At 21.0% G+C, this 22,500-nt stretch overlaps 3 long non-coding RNA genes across 5 annotated transcripts in view; 2 read left to right on the forward strand and 1 right to left on the reverse strand.

Moving 5' to 3' along the window:
- Positions 1–1,124, forward strand: part of LOC136084573 (uncharacterized) — a 2,239-nt gene extending 1,115 nt beyond the window's left edge. The window contains exons 2-4 of the long non-coding RNA XR_010640645.1: positions 163–186; positions 525–567; positions 943–1,124. This is a non-coding gene — a long non-coding RNA (uncharacterized LOC136084573). The remainder of the gene's footprint in view (positions 1–162; positions 187–524; positions 568–942) is intronic.
- LOC136084574 (uncharacterized) overlaps positions 1–20,115 on the reverse strand; it is a 25,772-nt gene extending 5,657 nt beyond the window's left edge. The window contains exons 1-3 of the long non-coding RNA XR_010640646.1: positions 19,940–20,115; positions 19,596–19,664; positions 19,326–19,455 (exon numbers count right to left, since the gene is read on the reverse strand). This is a non-coding gene — a long non-coding RNA (uncharacterized LOC136084574). The remainder of the gene's footprint in view (positions 1–19,325; positions 19,456–19,595; positions 19,665–19,939) is intronic.
- The window catches only part of LOC136084575 (uncharacterized), an 18,832-nt gene continuing 6,585 nt past the window's right edge, over positions 10,254–22,500 (forward strand). For all 3 annotated transcript variants that reach the window (XR_010640648.1, XR_010640649.1, XR_010640647.1), the window contains exons 1-3: positions 10,254–10,460; positions 10,773–10,841; positions 10,981–11,110. This is a non-coding gene — a long non-coding RNA (uncharacterized LOC136084575). The remainder of the gene's footprint in view (positions 10,461–10,772; positions 10,842–10,980; positions 11,111–22,500) is intronic.

A 22,500-nucleotide genomic window follows, 5' to 3' on the forward strand; every position in this document is an offset into this window, starting at 1 on the left:
ATATAAAATTGTTTTATATTAAATTGTTTTATATTAAATTGTTTTATATTAAATTGTTTTATATTACATTTTAAAGCAGAACAGCTTTGACGATTGTTAAATTTGTAACTTACTGTTGACAATTTCAAATTATTTTGTGTACAATTTTTTTGTTATTTTTAGTTGAATCTACACAGCCTATCACTGGTAAGTTTGTATCAGTTTGTATATGTTAATGATTTTAGAATATAGAATATTTCAAATGTCAGTAAATGTGAAGAGTATTTTGCATACTTATTTACTATTCTTGTTTTAGTTTGTTTAAACTGTTGACTTTGTTAATAGTTATTTGATTTTAAATTAGTTTACCTTATGTTTACAGTTCCTAAAAATTATATTTGCATTATTGATGTTGAAATAATAGTTTATTTTTTTACATTATTTATAATGTTATTAATTTCTAATAAATTATTATATATTATTTCTTTGTTTAGGCAAATCGAATTGAAATTTTAATATATTAAGTCTTTATATATACTTTTTAGAGACATTTTAGGGTGGATACTTCAACTTGCATCTTGTAATGTGGTGAGATTTGTAAAGTTATTTCTCCCTTTTCAAATAAACACAATTAAAAAATTTTTTTTTAATTTTCATTGACATTTTTTTCAAGTTTGAATAAGAAGGGGGGGGGGTCATTGGGCGTGGCACACGCCCCTCCTCTAGTAAAATAATTTCGAATACTTATTTCTCTTTTTCAATAAACTCAATTTAAAACCTTTTTTCAAATATCTTACAAATTTTTTTTTTAAGTTGGATAAGACTGGGAGGGGAGGGGGGGGGGTCGTTGGGCGTGGCGCATGTCCCACCTCTAATGTCAATTTATACACCACTTGTATATGATGTAAAATAAGAAAATGTAATTTAAACTTTTTAACACAAAATATAATCAATGTTTTTTAGGTTAAAATATTTATCAAAATGTAACATTTCACTACGACGGTGTTTAAACGTAACAAAGACATCCACCCTTTAATCTAAAATAGACCACTAATATTTGGGAATGGAATGGAAGCAAATCAGATAACCTTTTTATGTATAAAGATAACATATTTTATCAGAAAAACACTCTTTCGTGCGAAAAACTTGTATTTTTTTAAAGTTACGACGAATATTATATACAATTTGATGCAAAATCTAAAAGTTTTAAATTAGTCGCAATAAAAAGAAGTTATAAAACATAACTTTATCAAAATATTTTTTTTATACCATCTGCATGCATTCTATTAAGTTTTCATTGCCTTTTATTTACGGCAAATTATTTTTGTAATGGCTAGTTAATGAGACAATAATTTTCCGGTACCCCCTCTGGCCCTCTAAACACCCCTTTTATCTATAGAGTTATGTGAACTTATAGCCTACTCTTACATCTATCTTTTGATACCAAGGTATAGGCATTTGGATAAGATTTGACAAAGTTATAACAATTTTAGTGGAAAAAAAAATTTTATATATATATATATATATATATATATATATATATATATATATATATATATATATGTACATATATATATATATATATATATATATATATATATATGATATACATATATATATATATATATATATATATATATATATATATATATATATATATGTACATATATATATATATATATATATATATATATATATATATATATATATATATATATATATATATATATATGATATACATATATATATATATGTACATATATATATATATATATATATATATATATATATGTATATAAATATATATATATATATATATATATATATATATATATATATATATATATATATATATATGATATACATATATATATATATATATATATATATATATATATATATATATATATATATATATATATATACATATATGTATATATGTATATCATATATATATATATATATATATATATATATATATATATATATATATATATATATATATATATATATATATATGTACATATATATATATATATATATATATATATATATAAATATATATATATATATATATATATATATATATATATATATATATATATATATATATATATATATATATATATATATATATATATATATATATATATATATATATATATATATATATATATATATATATATATATATATATATATATATATATATATATATATATATATATATATGATATACACATATATATATATATATATGTACATATATATATATATATATATATATATATATATATATATATATATATATATATATATATACATATATATATATATATATATATATATATATATATATATATATATATATACATATATGTATATATGTATATCATATATATATATATATATATATATATATATATATATATATATATATATATATATATATATATATATATATATGTACATATATATATATATATATATATATATATATATATATATATATATATATATATATATATATATATATATATATATATATATATATATATATATATATATATATATATATATATATGATATACATATATATATATATATATATATATATATATATATATATATATATATATATATATATATATATATATATATATATATATATATATATATATATATATATATATATATATATATATATATGATATACATATATATATATATATGTACATATATATATATATATATATATATATATATATATATATATATATATATATATATATATATATATATATATATATATATATATATACATATATGTATATATGTATATCATATATATATATATATATATATATATATATATATATATATATATATATATATATATGTATATAATCAGGCCTTGTTACGAGATTTCGCTGCGTAACGAAAACGACATACAGTAACTAATAATCAAAATAAATCGTACTTTTTTTGAACTATTATGACAAAAAATAATTTATATATTTAAAAGGAATTTATATATTTAATTCCTTAAGATAAAACTTAAAACACTTTATTTTTCTTTATTAACTAATTTTTAACAACAACAAAAAAATTATTAAAAAAACTGTTTCCTTAACAAAAAATCTATTAGTTTACAATTGCGGTTAATTGCTTTTACTTACGACTTTATTTCTTCTGAATAAACGTCACGTAAACGATATCAAAAGATAGTTTAAATATTCTAAAAGATTAAAGTTTTTGCTTTCATCGAAATACCTAAAGATAAAATATTATCTTTAGGTATTTCGATGTTTTGGATCTGAGTTTTTCACTTAATAATTTATTGAAAAAAATTCAAATAAAAATTAGTTCAAATTAATTTTTTTGAATAACTTTGTTTTAAATAACATTTTAAATATTCAAACATTTAATGTTTCATTGTTTAAAACGTTTAAAATCTTCAGAAATTTTAAAAGCATATTTTACTGTTTAATTTAATGGTTAATCATTTAATGGTTCGTGTTTGTAAAACACGGATAAAAATTACATTAATAAATTGTTAAAATAATAAAATAATACATTCATTGTTTTATTTCTAAACAAATTTTATGAAGAATTTGTTATTGCAGATTAATTTTACGCAAAAGAAAAAAAAAAATTTTTTTAAAATTTTCGGTGCCAAAAAATTAACGCGACACTAAGCAAATATTTCTTCAAAAGTCCAAGTATTGAAAATATTAAAACATCCATATCTTTGGAACTAAATAAGCTAAAGAGGTCGTTGAAACCATTCTGAAAATAAAATATCTTAAGGGATGCAATCTATTTAAAATAAATAAAATTTATGTTGGCTATAAAAATAGCATAAATTCCCTATTATAAAAAAAAAAGTGCTGCGACTCTTTCTCGCTATTACGCAGTCATCAGGAATAACTTAAAATTAGACCAAAGTTATTCTTTTTGAAGTTATTTATTCAAAATTTTTGAAAACTCGCTCTATGATATAAAAAGGGTAGACAAGGAAAGAAGACCATAAATTTTTTAAAAGGGTCAAATATGGTCAGGGGTGGTAAAGAGAACTTTTTTGTGTAAAAAAAATGAAATCAAAAAGTAAATTTTAAAATAATTCATTACTTTCAATCTCAATCCTGTCCATAATAACTAAATAAAACTGATTTTTAGTAAACTTTATATTCATTTCATACCAAAGTGAAAGAAAAATGATATTAACTTTTGCATGCATATTTATATATGTATACATGCCCGTAGGAACAAAAGTTATATGGGGGGGGGCGCCGCAGTGCTGAATTAAGGGGCTCCAAAATAGTTTTAAGGACCTTTTTTGTTTTTTTTTAAATCATTTTTTCTGTCAATTTTTTAAAAATTATTTATTTGAAAAAAAAAGTGCTGATATATATATATATATATATATATATATATATATATATATATATATATATATATATATATATATATATATATATATATATATATATATATATGTATATATATTTATATATATATTCACATTAAAAAGTTTTGTTCAGAAACGTCTAGAAAAGTTCTCAAAGAATAAAAATTAACGGTAATTTACGCATATTAGCTTTCACGTCGCTAATTATTTTAATAAAATGAGTTTTTTGAAACTAAATTATTTCAAAATGGGGCAAGTTGGGGCAGCTAACTTTTTTAGTCTCTTACAGAATGATAAATGCTCTCTTTAAAAAAATACTTAGTGACCCTTTATGGATGTCCCATTTGTTTTTAAACTTTAAATGCTTGTAACTTTAAAACTAAATGAAATTATAAAATAAAATTTATATATTTTCTTGAAGAGCTAATGTTTTTTAAAAAATCTAAATGAAAAAATGTATTAAGGTGATAGACCACTATTAAAAATCGAAAAAATCATTTTTTCAATTTTAAAGTTTTTAAGTAATATAATTATCGTAGATTACAAATTTCATATTAGTTTTATATAAAAATAAAGCTAACCCTATTAAAAATCAGTTTTTAATAATGCAGTTTAGGCATTTTCATAAATTTGTCCGTAGCAACAGATTGTTTATTCCGTTGCTATGTAGCTAAAAAGGAAGTTATCCCACAAAATACCATAAAAATTAATACAAAAAAACTTCATTTGTGGTGACTGCTACTCTAAAACTACTTTTTGTTTATTATTAAATGCTTTTGGTGCAGTGTGTTACATTGTTTTCAACGGATTTCTTCAGTAAATGTCTAATTACTTTACAACGACCACAACTTTCTTAGGCTAATTTTCTGTCTGAGGAAACCAACATAAATCATCAAACGTTGTAGCTGAAGAAAATCCATCTAATTTAGAAGAATTACAATTCAAATGAAGCTCTGCAAAAAAATGAAGATAATGTCATCCTGTTGCAGTAGTAAATCTTCCGTCGATATTGTAAATAATGATTTTGTAAATAAAAATAATTTTTCTGCTAATGATGATCAGTCCAATGACTGCTATATTTTTATGAACACTAACATTTTAGAAGAAATAATTACTGCCATAGGCTGCTGTCCAAAATGTTCTGCAAATGTTAATTTTAACCATGATGCTAAACTTAAAAAAGGTTTATCACACTGTATATTTTTTTCATGTGAATCTTGCCAATGGGAGCAAAAGTTTTATCCTAGTAAAACTATAAAACGAATCTTTAAATGCTTTAGTTTGGAAACGTTGTCTAAAAGATGTTTTTGTTGGAATTGATGTATTATATTTAGGTTGCTGTTCTGCAATCATTAATTTTAATGATCGACTTAATGGTATCAATAGAGTTTTTGAAAAACTTTATTTAAAACCAGGGCATTATTCTTCAAGTTTTTTGGCATTGTCTGATTTGAAAAGAGTTAGAAATATGGAAAAAAAATGTAATGAAAAGGGAAAAACCAGGCGAAAGCAGTTAAGAAGTATTCGTAAGGGACAAAGATGAGGAAGAAGAGAGTTTATGTTATGGTGCAGGAGAATTTTAGTCTTTTTATTTATTTACTATAAACTTTTTATTTATTTACTATAAACAAATATTTAATTAAGTTTATGATTTTTATAATCACAAATCAAAAGAAAAACTTTTTTTTTCTAACTAAAATACTACTTTAATAATAGTATTGTTTATTAATATTATCACTTTTTTTAAACATATTTTATTTTAATTTTGCGTTAGTTTTACTCCACAATACGTTTATAATAAGATAACAATTTTCAATAGGTTTTTTTTTGTGTTTTTATATTTTTATTTGAAGTGTTTTAATGTTTTTTTTTTTGTTTAAATGCGTTTTTCTCAGTTCTTTAAAATTCACGACTTTGCGGTAATTATCTCTTTATTCTCTTAACTGATTTTCATAAAATTTTCAGAAGTTGTTCCTTTAGTTATTATGGATGTCCCCTACCACTTTTATTGCATTATGATAACTCGATAAAAAGATATTAAAGTCCAAATATGGTCAAAAATGCCCTTTTTTTGTTTTCAAAGTGTTTTTTTCATTTTAAAAAAAAACTGTTTTTCTTTTGTTTTGGTACAGGATCTTTTTCATTATATTAAAAGCAAGTCTGAAAAATTTCAAGTTGATACCATACATAGTTTTTGAGATATTCACCGCAACGAAATAACCCTATTTTGGGGTTTTCGGGACCATATTTTTCAAGCCATTTATTATTCAAAAAAAAAAAAAATTTGTCAATAAAATGTAAATTTTAATCAACTTATATTAATTATATTGTCTTAACCTGTTAGATATACCTCAAGTAACATCAAAATGTTCTTCAAATGAAACTTTGTACCCCCTTGTAAACGAGGAAACATTTTTAAATTATTGTTCGTATAAAAAGCAGGGGAATTTTGGCCAACAAGAATGATTAAAAAATCCAATGGTACTGATATACGGCTTGCTGTTGTGTTATTTGAAAGCATAGCTCCTAAACGAGCATATTGAAGTTGTCCGATATGCTCTAGTGGATTGCGCTGTCATATTCTAGCTCTTTTATTATATTTAAAACATTATTTTGAAACTAATGAGAAAATTTTAGAAATATCGTGCACACAACTACAAAAGTGACACAAACGGTTTTCAAAAGGATCTTTACCTATGGTTCCACTTAAAAACATAAAACCAAAATCAGCCAAATTGAAAAAAAAAAAGGTAAATTAAAAATATCTCCTGCTGATCCAAACTCAAATAATTATAAAAGAGATTTAACTTTGGTTGTAAAAAAACTAAAAGAACAGTTGAAAAACAAAAAACCGATTGAAACACACAATTATTCTGTTTTAATTAATTCAACGTTTGGGACACAGATTTCTGTTGGACAACATTTGCATTACAAATATACATTTAGAACAGCATTAGCATTAGCTGATCACCAATATTGCAAAACACAACTGTTTGATGAAAGTGTAATAAAAGTAGACGAAGAAAAAATAAAGCAAATAAAATATTACGTAGATAATGACTCTTTAATTAAAAGTGATACTTGTAAATATACACCTAAATGATTCTTTTATAAATCTTATAATAAATCAGAATTCTTTGAAAATACAAGTTGAAACAACAGATCTAGTATATCAAAATTGCAAAAGCATACCACAACGTAATGAAATTAGTGAGCAACTGAAAAGTAATATTGAAAATATTAAAATAGATTTAAGTTTTTTGAATTCACTAAAGCCTTATGGTAGTAATTATATGGATGTAGAGCAAGGTACCGATAAATGGCATAGACCCAGCAAACATGACAACGTTGAATCAACGTTGAAAACCGGTCGCAAAACCCAGCAAACATGTCAGCGTTGAATCAACGTTGAAAACCGGTCGCAGCGTAGAAAAAGCGTTGCAGTCACAAAAACAACGCGCTTTCAACGTTGAATCAATGTTTGTTTTTGTATACTAAATCGCGGTAAATTTAAACGTTGAATAAGCGTTGAAATTGTAACGTAATTTAGCTTCTCAAAAAAAGACGTTTATTCAACGTTTAATCAACTTACGCAAAAAGCCATTTTAAAGACGATTCAAAATCTATGCTTCATCAACGTTAAAAATAAACCGCTTTTTAAACGTCACATTTTCAACGTTGAATAAGCGTATAAATATCAACTTATATTATCTTCTCAAAAAACCGCGTTTATTCGACGTTGAATAAAAGTACGCAAATAATCACTGTAAAAACGTCGCAAAGTTGAAGGTTTATCAACGTTAGACATTAGCTGCTTTTTCAACGTATTTAAGCTATTTATGAAACAACGCTTATTCAACGTTACATATACCAACGTTGAAAATGTGGTAGTTAAAAAACGTTGAAAAAGTGTTATTTTGCCAACGTTAATTAAACGTTGTTTTGAAAACGTTGAGGAAGTGACACATTAAAAATTATTGTCTCATTAACTAGCCATTACTAAAATAATTTGCCGTAAAGAAAAGGCAATGAAAACTTAATAGAATGCATGCAGATGGTATAAAAAAAATATTTTGATAAAGTTATGTTTTATAACTTCTTTTTATTGCGGCTAATTTAAAACTTTTAGATTTTGCATCAAATTGTATATAATATATATAAATCTCAGAGTATATTCGGTTTATTCAGGTTATTTTTGTTGATGATTTATTTATTTTAAAATGACCATTTTAATAAGTTGTATTAAATATGTTATTTCTAAGTTAAAAATAGCACTTAATTTTAATAAGATTCAGATGTTTTAAGTAATATCAAAATTAATAAAACATGATAAGTCAGACTAAATTTAGTCTGTTCGCAGACTAATTTTTTTATTTATTTCAAAAACTTTAAACACCTTACCCTAATTATCAAGCAAATATTCAGTATAAAATCTTCGACCAATAATGAAAGTATAAATTATTAAATTTTTTTAATATAAAAACACGTTTGGATAAGAAACTTTATTTCCATTTTTTTGAAAAACTTCTAATTTTAATAAGATAAGTATTAAGTCCTAATTATAGAGTTAATGTTGTATATTTAATTCTAACATTTATTCTTTATCATATATTTTTATTTATTTTAATAATATGTATTTATGCATATATATATATATATATATATATATATATATATATATATATATATATATATATATATATATATATATATATATATATATGGGTAAGTTTATGAATATATATAAGAGAAATATATACATTTTATATATGTATGTATAATGTTTATATTTCTAGTCCTAATTTTAGAGTTGGTGTTGTATATATAATTCTAACATTTATTATTTATCACATACCTTTGATATGTATTTTTATTTATTTTGATATTATGTATTAATGCATGTAATTATGAATATATATATATATATATATATATATATATATATATATATATATATATATATATATATATATATATATATATATATATATATATCAGAAATGTATACATTTTATATATACATATATATGTATATATATATATATATATATGTATATATATATGTGTGTGTATATGTATATATAATATATACATATATATATACATATAAACATATATATTTGTTTATAAATGTATATATATATATTTATATATATATGTATATATACATATATATACATACAATATATATATGTATATATATATATGTATATATATGTGTGTTTATGTATATATATATATATATATATATATATATATATATATATATATATATACATATAAACATATATATTGTTTATAAATGTATATATATATATATATATATATATATATATATATATATATATATATATATATATATATTATATAAATATATGTGTGTATATGTATATATATATATATATATATGTATATATAATATATACATATATATATATATACATATAAACATATATATTTGTTTATAAATGTATATATATATATATATTTATATATATATGTATATATACATATATATACATACAATATATATATGTATATATATGTGTGTTTATGTGTGTATATTTATATAAATATATATATATATATATATATATATATATATATATATTTGTTTATAAATGTATATATATATATATATATATATATATATATATATAAATATAAATATATATATATATATATATATATATATATATATGTATATATACATTTATAAACAAATATATATGTTTATATGTATATATATATATATATATATATATATATATATATATATATATATATATATATATATATATATAATTATATATATTTATATATATATATGTAAATAAAACAATTGATGCCTTTTTTTTAGATAATCTATTACAATAACTTCACAATCTTGGGCTTAAGTTGTTTATTTTAAAAACAGATTGAAACAGAGGCAGTTGCTCTATGTTGTTGGGTAGAAGATGGTTGGTTATTTTTGTCAACTGGTGTTTATGCAATGAAAGCTGCCTATAATAGTTTTCCAATTGATTATTCATGGAACAAGCTTAGAGTTAAAAGATTTAAAGTTACTGGAGGTCATTAAATTTTACAGTACTTATTGCTATTTTTATTGTTTTATATGAATAAAAAAACTGTTATAGTTTTATATTAATGGTAAAGTACTATATTAAATAAACTTCTATAATTAACGGTGAAGTACTATATCAAATAAACATCTAATAAGTCTTATTTTTATTTTGGGATAAGTAAAATTTTGAATCTGTTTATTGTATTATGATTGCCTAGATATACATCGTAATCTGTTTGCACTGGGTCTACATTTTAGTTTTTACATTTTTGTTTATATTTGTTTTAATAAATAATTACTTATAAGTATCTATTATTAGATAAAGAAGTAGGCGAAGGATTTAATTTTACGACTACAGAGGATTCCAAAAAAGAATGAAAGTAATTATGTTAGTGAATGATTGTGTTTCTCTTTGCATTTAGCTTTTTATATGGTGAAGAATAAATAAAACTTAATATTAACTATTAGTCATATCTGATTTTAATAATACTGTTTAAATTTTTTGACATGTGATAATTTGATTTTAGGTGTAAGTTTATTTAGTAAAGTTCTGGTGGATCAAAGATAGAGGAATGATATGGTTTTAATTGGTTTCCTTTTTATGAACAAAGTACATTATATGATTTAAATTGATGGTTTATAGTTACAACTATTCAAGTAAGTTTAATTTAGTTAATTTATGTATGGAATTGTGACTATTTTTAATTGTAAAATTTGACTTCCATAAAATGTATATGTCTATGTTTACATCTATATATATATATATATATATATATATATATATATATATATATATATATATATATATATATATATATATATATATATATATATATATATATATATATATATATATATATATATATATATATATATATATATATATATATATATATATATATATATATATATATATATATATATATATATATATACACACACACTAGTGGCCATTGAAATAAAGCCAGCAGCAAATTTTTGGAAAATACACAGTTTACTCTAGCAACAAGGTCTAGCAGGCATATTATCAAATGCAATTTTAACCTTACAATACACTGAATAAAGTTCTAGCTCAAACGATGAATTAAGTCAGTAGTCACAGGATATCCTTTATTTTTAAGCACAGCATTAATGCCATCAGGCATGCTATGAACAAGTGTTCTACAGTATTCCGGTGTTATTTCTGCCGTCCACACACGCTTCAAAACCTCTTTCAGGTCTTTTTCTGATGTAGGATGATGTGCAGCAACTTTCCTTTTCATAATTTGCCAACAATTTTCAATCACATTTAGATCAGGTGAATTTGATGGCCAATTGGAAAGAAGTTCAATGTTGTTGTCTGAAAACCACTTTTGGACAATCTTTGCGGTGTGACAAGGGGCTGAGTCTTGTTGCATAATTGTTGCTCCTGAGATGTTCATGTGGATTTGAAGCTTACTTTCAAGAACCTCCAAGTACTTTTTGGCATTGACCTTTTCCCCTTTATCGAAGATGTGCAGTCCACACCGACCACTTGCTGTGATGCCACCCCAGATCATGACGCTTGGTTGATGTTTGACAGTTTTGAAGGTGTATTTGGGATTGAATCGCTGAGAGGCAGGACGTCTGACATAATTGTAACCAGGGCCTCGTAGCTGCTGAAAGGTACTTTCATCTGTGAACATGACTCTCTCCCACCACTCCCTTGACTTGTCTTTCATTGCGCGGCTTCAATCGCTGGAGGAGTTGTTGTTTCGTGATTAGAGGTTTCTTCGCTGGTCTGCGAGCTACAAGACCAAAGTCATTTGACAGACGTCTTCTAACAGTCCTAGCACTCACTTGAATACCCCTGTCACTAGCTAGGCTTGCAATGGGTGCAGAAGAAGTATGCGGACTAGACACAACAATGCTCTTCAAATAACGATCATCACAATGATTTGTTTTTCGTACTCCCTTGCAGTTGGAACGTCGTGAAACACCTCCAGATCTTAAAACATTCTCAACGGCACCTCTAGAAATCTTCAGTTTCTTTGCAATATCACGCTGAGAATAATGCTCAGCATTCAATGCTACAATTTGCCCCTTGACAAAATCATTAATATCTGGCTTTTTCCCCATTATCACACTAAAATAAGCAATAACAACATTATAGTTTTTTAGCAAGAAATCATGAAATTTAATTAATTACTAAGCCAAACACGTGTATAATATGCATAACATAAATAATAATGACGCCATATATAAACAAACCAAACGGCATGACGTTGTTCTTACTTTTTTATACATATTTCATTTTACAGCAAAATCATCAAGTGGCTTTAATTCAATGGCCACTAGTGTGTATATATATATATATATATATATATATATATATATATATATATATATATATATATATATATATATATATATATATATATATATATATATATATATATATATATATATATATATATATATATATATATATATATATATATATATATATATGTATGTATGTATATACGTATATATATATATTTATATACGTATATATATATGTATATACGTATATATATATGTATACATAGATATATATATAAATATATATATATATATGTATATAAATATATATATATATATATATATATATATATATCAGCTCTTTGGAATTCGCTTCCTTCATCTTGCTTTCCTGATTCATATAATTTGCAATCTTTTAAATTAATTAGGATATTGGTTATTGTTGAAGTCTTAATGGGGCGACCAAGTCTTTTCTGATTTTCAGCAGAACCAGTTGTTTCATACTTTATACACATCTTGCTAACACCACTTACTGATATTTGATATTTTTCATCACATTGCTTGTAGGTTAGGCCCTTTTTTCGATCAAAAGTGACCCGAGATCTGATGTCCAATGAATAATTTTGATGATAAACCATTATTATTATTTTAACTTTTTCTAAAAATAAATTCCAAAAAATATAGTTTAAAATGCTTATTGTTAATAACTTTAACAAAATATTTTTGATGTTAATACTTTTAAGCATATAGTTATTGACAAAGCATTATATTTCATAAAAAAAGTGTAGATGTTTCTTACTTTTGTCACATTTATTTTAGACAGTTAAACTGTGAGTTAGCAAAGTTCATTTAAAAGAGTTACTTTTGCATTGAGTTAAAAAGAGTTATAAATGTTTGTTTTTTCTCTATGGAATCAAATTTAAAAAAAAAGTTAAAACTTTTGCAGTTATATAGATTCTGACGTAAATAGTATTGTATATATATATATATATATATATATATATATATATATATATATATATATATATATATATATATATATATATATATATATATATATATATATATACAAAATTATATAACTTTGTATATATATATATATATATATATACAAAATTATGTAATTTTGTATATATTTATATATATATATATATATATACAAAGTTATATAATTTTGTATATATACATATATATATATATATATATATATATATATATACAAAATTATATAATTTTGTATATATATATATATATATATATATATATATATATATATATATATATATATATATATATATATATATATATATATATATACGAAATTATTTTTGTATATAAATATATTTATATACATATTTATATTTTTTTGTTCCTCAAATGTGTTTTTTTATCTTCAAGGGGAGCAAAAATTGTTTCAAATAACCGAAATTTTGAACAACTGCAGGTTCGAATAACTGCATTTCTGCATAACAAAATTTGCATGAGTTTGTTCAAGACAATTCACAGGAAATAAAAATTGCTTCGAATAAGCAGAAAATTTAAATAAGTGACATTTCGAATAACCGGTAGTTTTCTGTATAATAAATAAATAAATAAGTTTATATATATATATATAAATATATATATATATATATATATATATATATATATATATATATATATATATATATATATATATATATATATATATATATATATATATATATATATATATATATATATATATATATATATATAATTTATATATATATATATAAATATGTAATTTATTTATATATATATTTTATATATAATAATAATAATCCATTTATTTAACCATATAATATGAAAATTTACAATGATATTTATAAACTCACATAAATAAGGTTAGGTGTCACTCATATAGTTAAAAACTAGTCAATGGAGTGTCACCTGAACCTATGATTATAAATTATATATATAAATAAGTTATATGTATATATGTATATATATATATATATATATATATATATATATATATATATATATATATATATATATATATATATATATATATATATATTTACTTTTTAAATTTAATAATAATTATACTAATTCAATAATATTTTTTTTTTACATTTGCTTTCAGGCTACTAATGGCACAAGTTTTGTTTTTTGATTTAGATTCTGTATCTCAATGATATCCTGGTCTATCGATACGATATCCTGTTAATCGTATTTTTATATATTGCATAAATATATATGCAAACACTCACACACATAAATTTTAAAGAAAATTTTTATATTTTTATATATATATATATATATATCTATAAATTGTATGTTAAGCTTTTTAATATTTATCATTGTATATTACTGTTTGTATTAAAAATTTATTTTGGAAATATTGCGAGGGCAGAGTTAAACTTACAATTTAGTTTTATTTGCCAATTCAATATATATTATAGCCACGTTTAATTACGTTTAATAATATTTTGCGATTTTTTATACAGCGCATTTAAGCGTTGATTCAACGTTATATTTCAACCTTTACTCGACGTCTTTGAGTCACGTTAAATCGACGTTTTACTAACAACGTTACAAATCCTTGCAAAATAGACTGCTTTAACAGCGTTTATGCAACGCTTTTTAGGTAACGTTTTTTCAACGCTAAGTTGCGACGTTTATTCAACGCTTTTTATGTAGCGCTTTTTCAACGTTTAGTTGCGACGCTTTTGTAACGTCATTTAGTAACGTTTTTTCAACGTTACGCAATAACGTTTAATCAACGTCTATTAAACAATGTTACATATCTTTGCAAAATCGATTACTTTGTCAACGTTTCCGCAACATCTTTTGCGACTGGTTTTCAACGTTAATTCAACGTTGTCATGTTTGCTAGGGATATATATGCGGAAACGATGACAAAGTAATCGAGTTTACAAAGATATGTTACGTTGTTTAATAGACATTGATTAAACGTTATTGCGTAACGTTGAAAAAACGTTACTAAATGACGTTACAAAAGCGTCGCATCTAAACGTTAAAAAAGCGCTACATAAAAAGCGTTGAATAAACGTCGCAACTTAGCGTTGAAAAAACGTTACCTAAAAAGCGTTGCATAAACGCTGTTAAAGCAGTCTATTTTGCAAGGATTTGTAACGTTTTTAGTAAAACGTCGATTTAACGTGACTCAAAGACGTCGAGTAAAGGTTGAAATATAACGTTGAATCAACGCTTAAATGCGCTGTATAAAAAATCGCAAAATATTATTAAACTTAATTAAACGTGGCTATAATATATATTGAATTGGCAAATAAAACTAAATTGTAAGTTGAACTCTGCCCTCGCAATATTTCCAAAATAAATTTTTAATACAAACAGTAATATACAATGATAAATATAAAAAAGCCTAACATATACAATTTATATATAAAAACATAAATATTTTTTTTAAAATTTATGTGTGTGAGTGTTTGCATATATATTTATGCAATATATAAAAATACAATTAACAGATATACAACATCGATAGGCCAGTCATTGAGATACAGAATCTAAATCAAAAAACAAAACTTGTACCATTAGTAGTCTGAAAGCAAATGTAAAAAAAATGTTATTAAATTAGTATAATTATTATTACATTTAAAAAGTAAATAATTATATATATATATACATATATATATATATATATATATATATATATATATATATATATATATATATATATATATATATATATATATATATATATATATATATATATATATATATATATACATATATATATATATATATATATATATATATATATATATATATATATATATATATATATATATATATACATACATACATGTATATATAACTTATTTATATATATAATTTATAATTATAGGTTCAGGTTACACTCCATTGACTAGTTTTTAACTATATGAGTGACACCTAACCTTATTTATGTGAGTTTATAAATATTATTGTAAATTTTCAAATTTTATGGTTAAATAAATGGATTATTATTTTTATATATAAAATATATATATAAATAAATTACATATGTACATGTATATAAATTTTATATATATATATATATATATATATATATATATATAAATTATATATATATATATATATATATAAATTATATATATATATATACATATTTATTTATTTATTATACAGTAAACTCCCGGTTATTCGAAATGGCACATATTAAAGTTGTCTGCTTATTCAAAGCAATTTTTATTTCCTTTGAATTTTCTTTAACAAACTCATGCAAATGCTGTTATGCAGAAATGCAGTTATTCGAACCTGCAGTTGTTAAAAATTTCGGTTATTCGAAACAATTTTTGCTACCCTTGAAGATAAAAAAACATATTTAAGGAACAAAAAATAAATAAAAAATGGACTATATTTTCAATGGATTGTAAAATATTTATTATTTTACAAGGATAAAACTTAAGTAGCATCTATTCCAAGGGTCTTTTTCTTTTTTACTTTCTACTTTTATTAAAATTTGAAAGAAACTTAAAGTAGGTCATTTTAAAGAGCATATTCAGTTATTCGAGTTTCAGGTTATTTGAAATAAATTCTTATACCCCTTGGAGGTTCGAGTAACCTGTAATTTACTGTATATATATATATATATATATATATATATATATATATATATATATATATATATATATATACACAATTATATAATTTTGCATATATATATATAATTATATATATATATTTATATATACAATATTATTTACGTCAGAATCAATATAACTGCATATGTTTTAAGTTTTTTTTTAAATTTGATCTCAGAGAGAAAAAAAAACATTTATAACTCTTTTTAAGTAAATGCAAAAGTAAATCTATTAAATGAACTTTTCTAACTTACAGTTTTTCTCTCTAAAATAAATGTGACAAAAGTAAGAAACATCTACATTTTTATAATGAAATATAATGCTTTGTCAATAACTATATACTTAAAAGTATTAACATCAAAAATATTTTATTAAAGTTATTAACAATAAGCATTTCAAACTATATTTTTTGGAATTTACTTTTAGAAAAAGTTAAAATAATAATAATGGTTTATCATCAAAATTATTCATTGGACATCAGATCTTGAGTCACTTTTGATCGAAAAAAGGGCTTAACCTGCAAGCAATGTGATGAAAAATATCAAATATCAGTAAGTGGTGTTAGGAAGATGTGTATAAAGTATGAAACAACTGGTTCTGCTGAAAATCACAAAAGACTTGGTCGCCCCATTAAGACTTTAACAATAACCAATATCCTAATTGCACTGATAAAAAAAAAATTCAACAATAACCTAAAGGCAGATTGTTGAAAATCTTAAATTAAATGTTTCCTATCGAACTGTAAAGGGAAGACTTAATTTAAGTGGTTTAATAATTTAGGTGGTTTAAATAAACCTTCTCCAGAAAAGTAAACCCCTCATTAGTTGTATAAGCAAAGAAAAACTTTTAGCATTTGCAAAACTGCATATTAACAAGTGTGAAGCATTTTGGAACTTAGTGTTATAGACTGATAAGAATAAATGTCAAAAACTTGGCTTAAAAACGACAAAGAGTTTGGCGCAGACCTTGTGATGCACTCTTAGATAGAAATCTTACAAAAACAGTCTAGCATGGAGGTGGTTCGCCTATGGCTCGGGGATGTTTTGATTCAAATAGTGTGGGATGTTGAAAAACTGGTGAATGTTGAATGTATAATGACAGGGAAGTTGTATGTTAATTGGCTTTCAAAAAATTTATGTCAATACGTTTAAGAATTGATCGCAAATTTTTTTTTCACCATGACAATGACCCTAAACACACATGCAAAGCGACACAACAGTTTCTCAAAAAAAAAGTAAAGCTAACATCCTTAAATGGCCACCACAAAGTCCAGACCTTAACCCTGTTAAAAATATATATGGGCAATTTTGAAATCTAAAATAATTGTAAAATAGCTCATTTCATTTAAAAGAGTTACTTTTACAATGATTTAAAAAAAATTATAAATAATTTTTTTCTTTATTACAATCAAATTTTTGAAGTTATGTTGATTTCATTGTAAATAATTTTGTTTTTATTGTTAGAGTTCTAAATTTATCAAAAATATTAATGCTATACATGTATATATATATTAATATATATATATATTTATATATATATATATATATATATATATATATATATATATATATATATATATATATATATATATATCTATGTATACGTATATATATATATATATATATATATATATATATATATATATATATATATATATATATATATATATATATATATATATATATATATATATATATATATATATATCTATGTATACGTATATATATATATATATTTGTATATACAGATATATATATATATATATATATACATATATATATATATATATATATATATATATATATATATATATATATATATATATATATATATATATATATATATATATATATATATATATATATATATATATATATATATATATATATATATATATATATATATATATATATATATATATATATATATATATATATATATATATATATATATATATATATATATATATATATATATATATGCGTATACGCATAAATTAACTAAATTAAACTTACTTGAATAGTTGTAACTATAAACCATCAATTTAAATCATATAATGTACTTTGTTCATAAGATGGAAACCAGTTAAAACCATATCATTCCTCTATCTTTGATCTACCAGAACTTTACTAAATAAACTTACACCTAAAATCAAATTATCACATGTCAAAAAAATTTAAACAGTATTATTAAAATCAGATATGACTAATAATTAATATTAAGTTTTATATATTCTTCACCATATAAAAAGTTAAATGCAAAGAGTAACACAATCATTCACTAACATAATTACTTTCATTCTTTTTTGGAGTCCTCTGTAGTCGTAAAATTAAATCCTTCGCCTACTTCATTATCTAATAATAGATACTTATCAGTAATTATTTAGTAAAACAAATATAAGCAAAAATGTAAAAACTAAAATGTAGACCCAGTGCAAACAGATTACGATATATATCTAGGTAATCATAATACAATAAACAGAATCAAAATTTTACTTATCCCAAAATAAAAATAAGACTTATTAGATGTTTATTTGATATAGTACTTTACCATTAATATAAAACTATAACAGTTTTTTTATTCATATAAAACAATTAAAATAGGAATGAGTACTGTAAAATTTAATGACCTCCAGTAACTTTAAATCTTTTAACTCTAAGCTTGTTCCATAAATAATCAATTGGAAAACTATTATAGGCAGCTTTCATTGCATGAACACCAGTTGACAAAAATAACCAACCATCTTCTACCCAACAACATAGAGCAACTGCCTCTGCTTCAAGATTGTGAAGTCATTGTAATAGATCATCTAAAAAAAAGGCATCATTTGTTTTACTTACATATATATATAAATATATATAATTATATATATTTATATATTTATATATACGTATATGTTTTTATTATATATATATATATAATATATATATATATATATATATACATTTATAAACAAAAATATATGTTTATATATATATATATATATATATATATATATATATATATATATATATATATATATATATATATATATATATATATGTATGTATGTATATACATATATATATACATACATTATATATATATATATATATATATATATATATATATATATATATATATATATATATATATATATGTATATATATGTGTGTATATGTATTTTTTCATATATATATATGTATATATAATATATACTTATATATATATATATATATATATATATATATATATATATATAAGTATATATATACTACACTTAGATGTTGTGCGAGAGTTTTTGAGATATTTTGTTGACAAAAAGTAAAAATTAAAATGCAAGACCGGAATTTTTTTTTTTTTAATAATGATAGACTGCCTGCCCCAACCAAACCCTTAGTCGATGTAGCAGCACTCCCTTGCGGGTCAGGCTATTTGTCAGTCGATATAGCAGCACTCCCTTGCGAGTCAGGCTATTTGTCAGTCGATGTAGCAGCACTCCCTTGCGAGTCAGGCTATTTGTCAGTCGATGTAGCAGCACTCCCTTGCGAGTCAGGCTATAAGATAGTCGATGTAGCAACACTCCGCGCATGATTTACAGTAAAAAAAATAAAAATAAAAACATTTTATTAAAAAAAATAAAAATAAAAACATTTTATTAAAAAAAATAAAAAAAAAACATTGTTTATATTGTTAAAAACATTCACAATGTTTTTAAAACATTCTGGTCAATTAAATTTGCGTTTTTGTGGTTTTTTTAAAAAACGATTAATTTGTAATTAAATTAATGGTTTTTACTTTCGTCCAACACGGAAATGTTGGACGAAAGTTAAAAGTAATTAAATGTGACGTATATGTTGGCGTAAGAATCACTTTTTTCCTTCCGCTCTTCCCAAAGCCAACAAACTATAGATCTATTATATATACATATATATATATGAAAAAATACATATACACACATATATATACATATATATATATACATATATATATATATATATATATATATATATATATATATATATACATATATATATATATATGTATATATATACATATATATATATATATATATATATATGTATATACATATATATATATATATGTATATATATACATATATATATATATATATATATATATATATATATATATATATATATATATATATATATATATATATATATATATAAAATGTTTATATTTCTGATATATATATATATATATATATATATATATATATATATATATATATATATATATATATATATATATATATATATATATAATGTATGTATATATATATGTATATATATACATATATATATATATATATATATATATATATATATATATATATATATATATATATATATATACATATATATATATATGTATATATATACATATATATATATATATATATATATATATATATATATATATATATAAAATGTTTATATTTCTGATATATATATATATATATATATATATATATATATATATATATATATATATATATATATATATATATATATATATATATATATATATATATATATATATATATATATATATATATATATATATATATATATATATATATATATATATATATATATATATATATATATAATGTATGTATATATATATGTATATATATACATATATATATATATATATATATATATATATATATATATATATATATATATATATAAAATGTTTATATTTCTGATATATATATATATATATATATATATATATATATATATATATATATATATATATATATATATATATATATATATATATATATATATATATATATATATATATATATTTATATATATTCATAATTACATGCATTAATACATAATATTAAAATAAATAAAAACACATATCAAAGGTATGTGATAAATAATAAATGTTAGAATTATATATACAACACCAACTCTAAAATTAGGACTAGAAATATAAACATTATATATACATATATAAAATGTACATATTTCTTTTATATATATTCCTAAATTTACCCATATATATATGCATAAATACATATTATTAAAATAAATAAAAATATATGATAAAGAATAAATGTTAGAATTAAATATACAACACCAACTTTATAATTAGGACTTAATACTTTTCCTATTAAAATTAGAAGTTTTTTAAAAAAATGGAAATAAAGTTTCTTATCCAAACGTG

Source organism: Hydra vulgaris, chromosome 09 (genome assembly GCF_038396675.1).
Source record: "Hydra vulgaris chromosome 09, alternate assembly HydraT2T_AEP".
NCBI lineage: Eukaryota > Metazoa > Cnidaria > Hydrozoa > Anthoathecata > Hydridae > Hydra > Hydra vulgaris.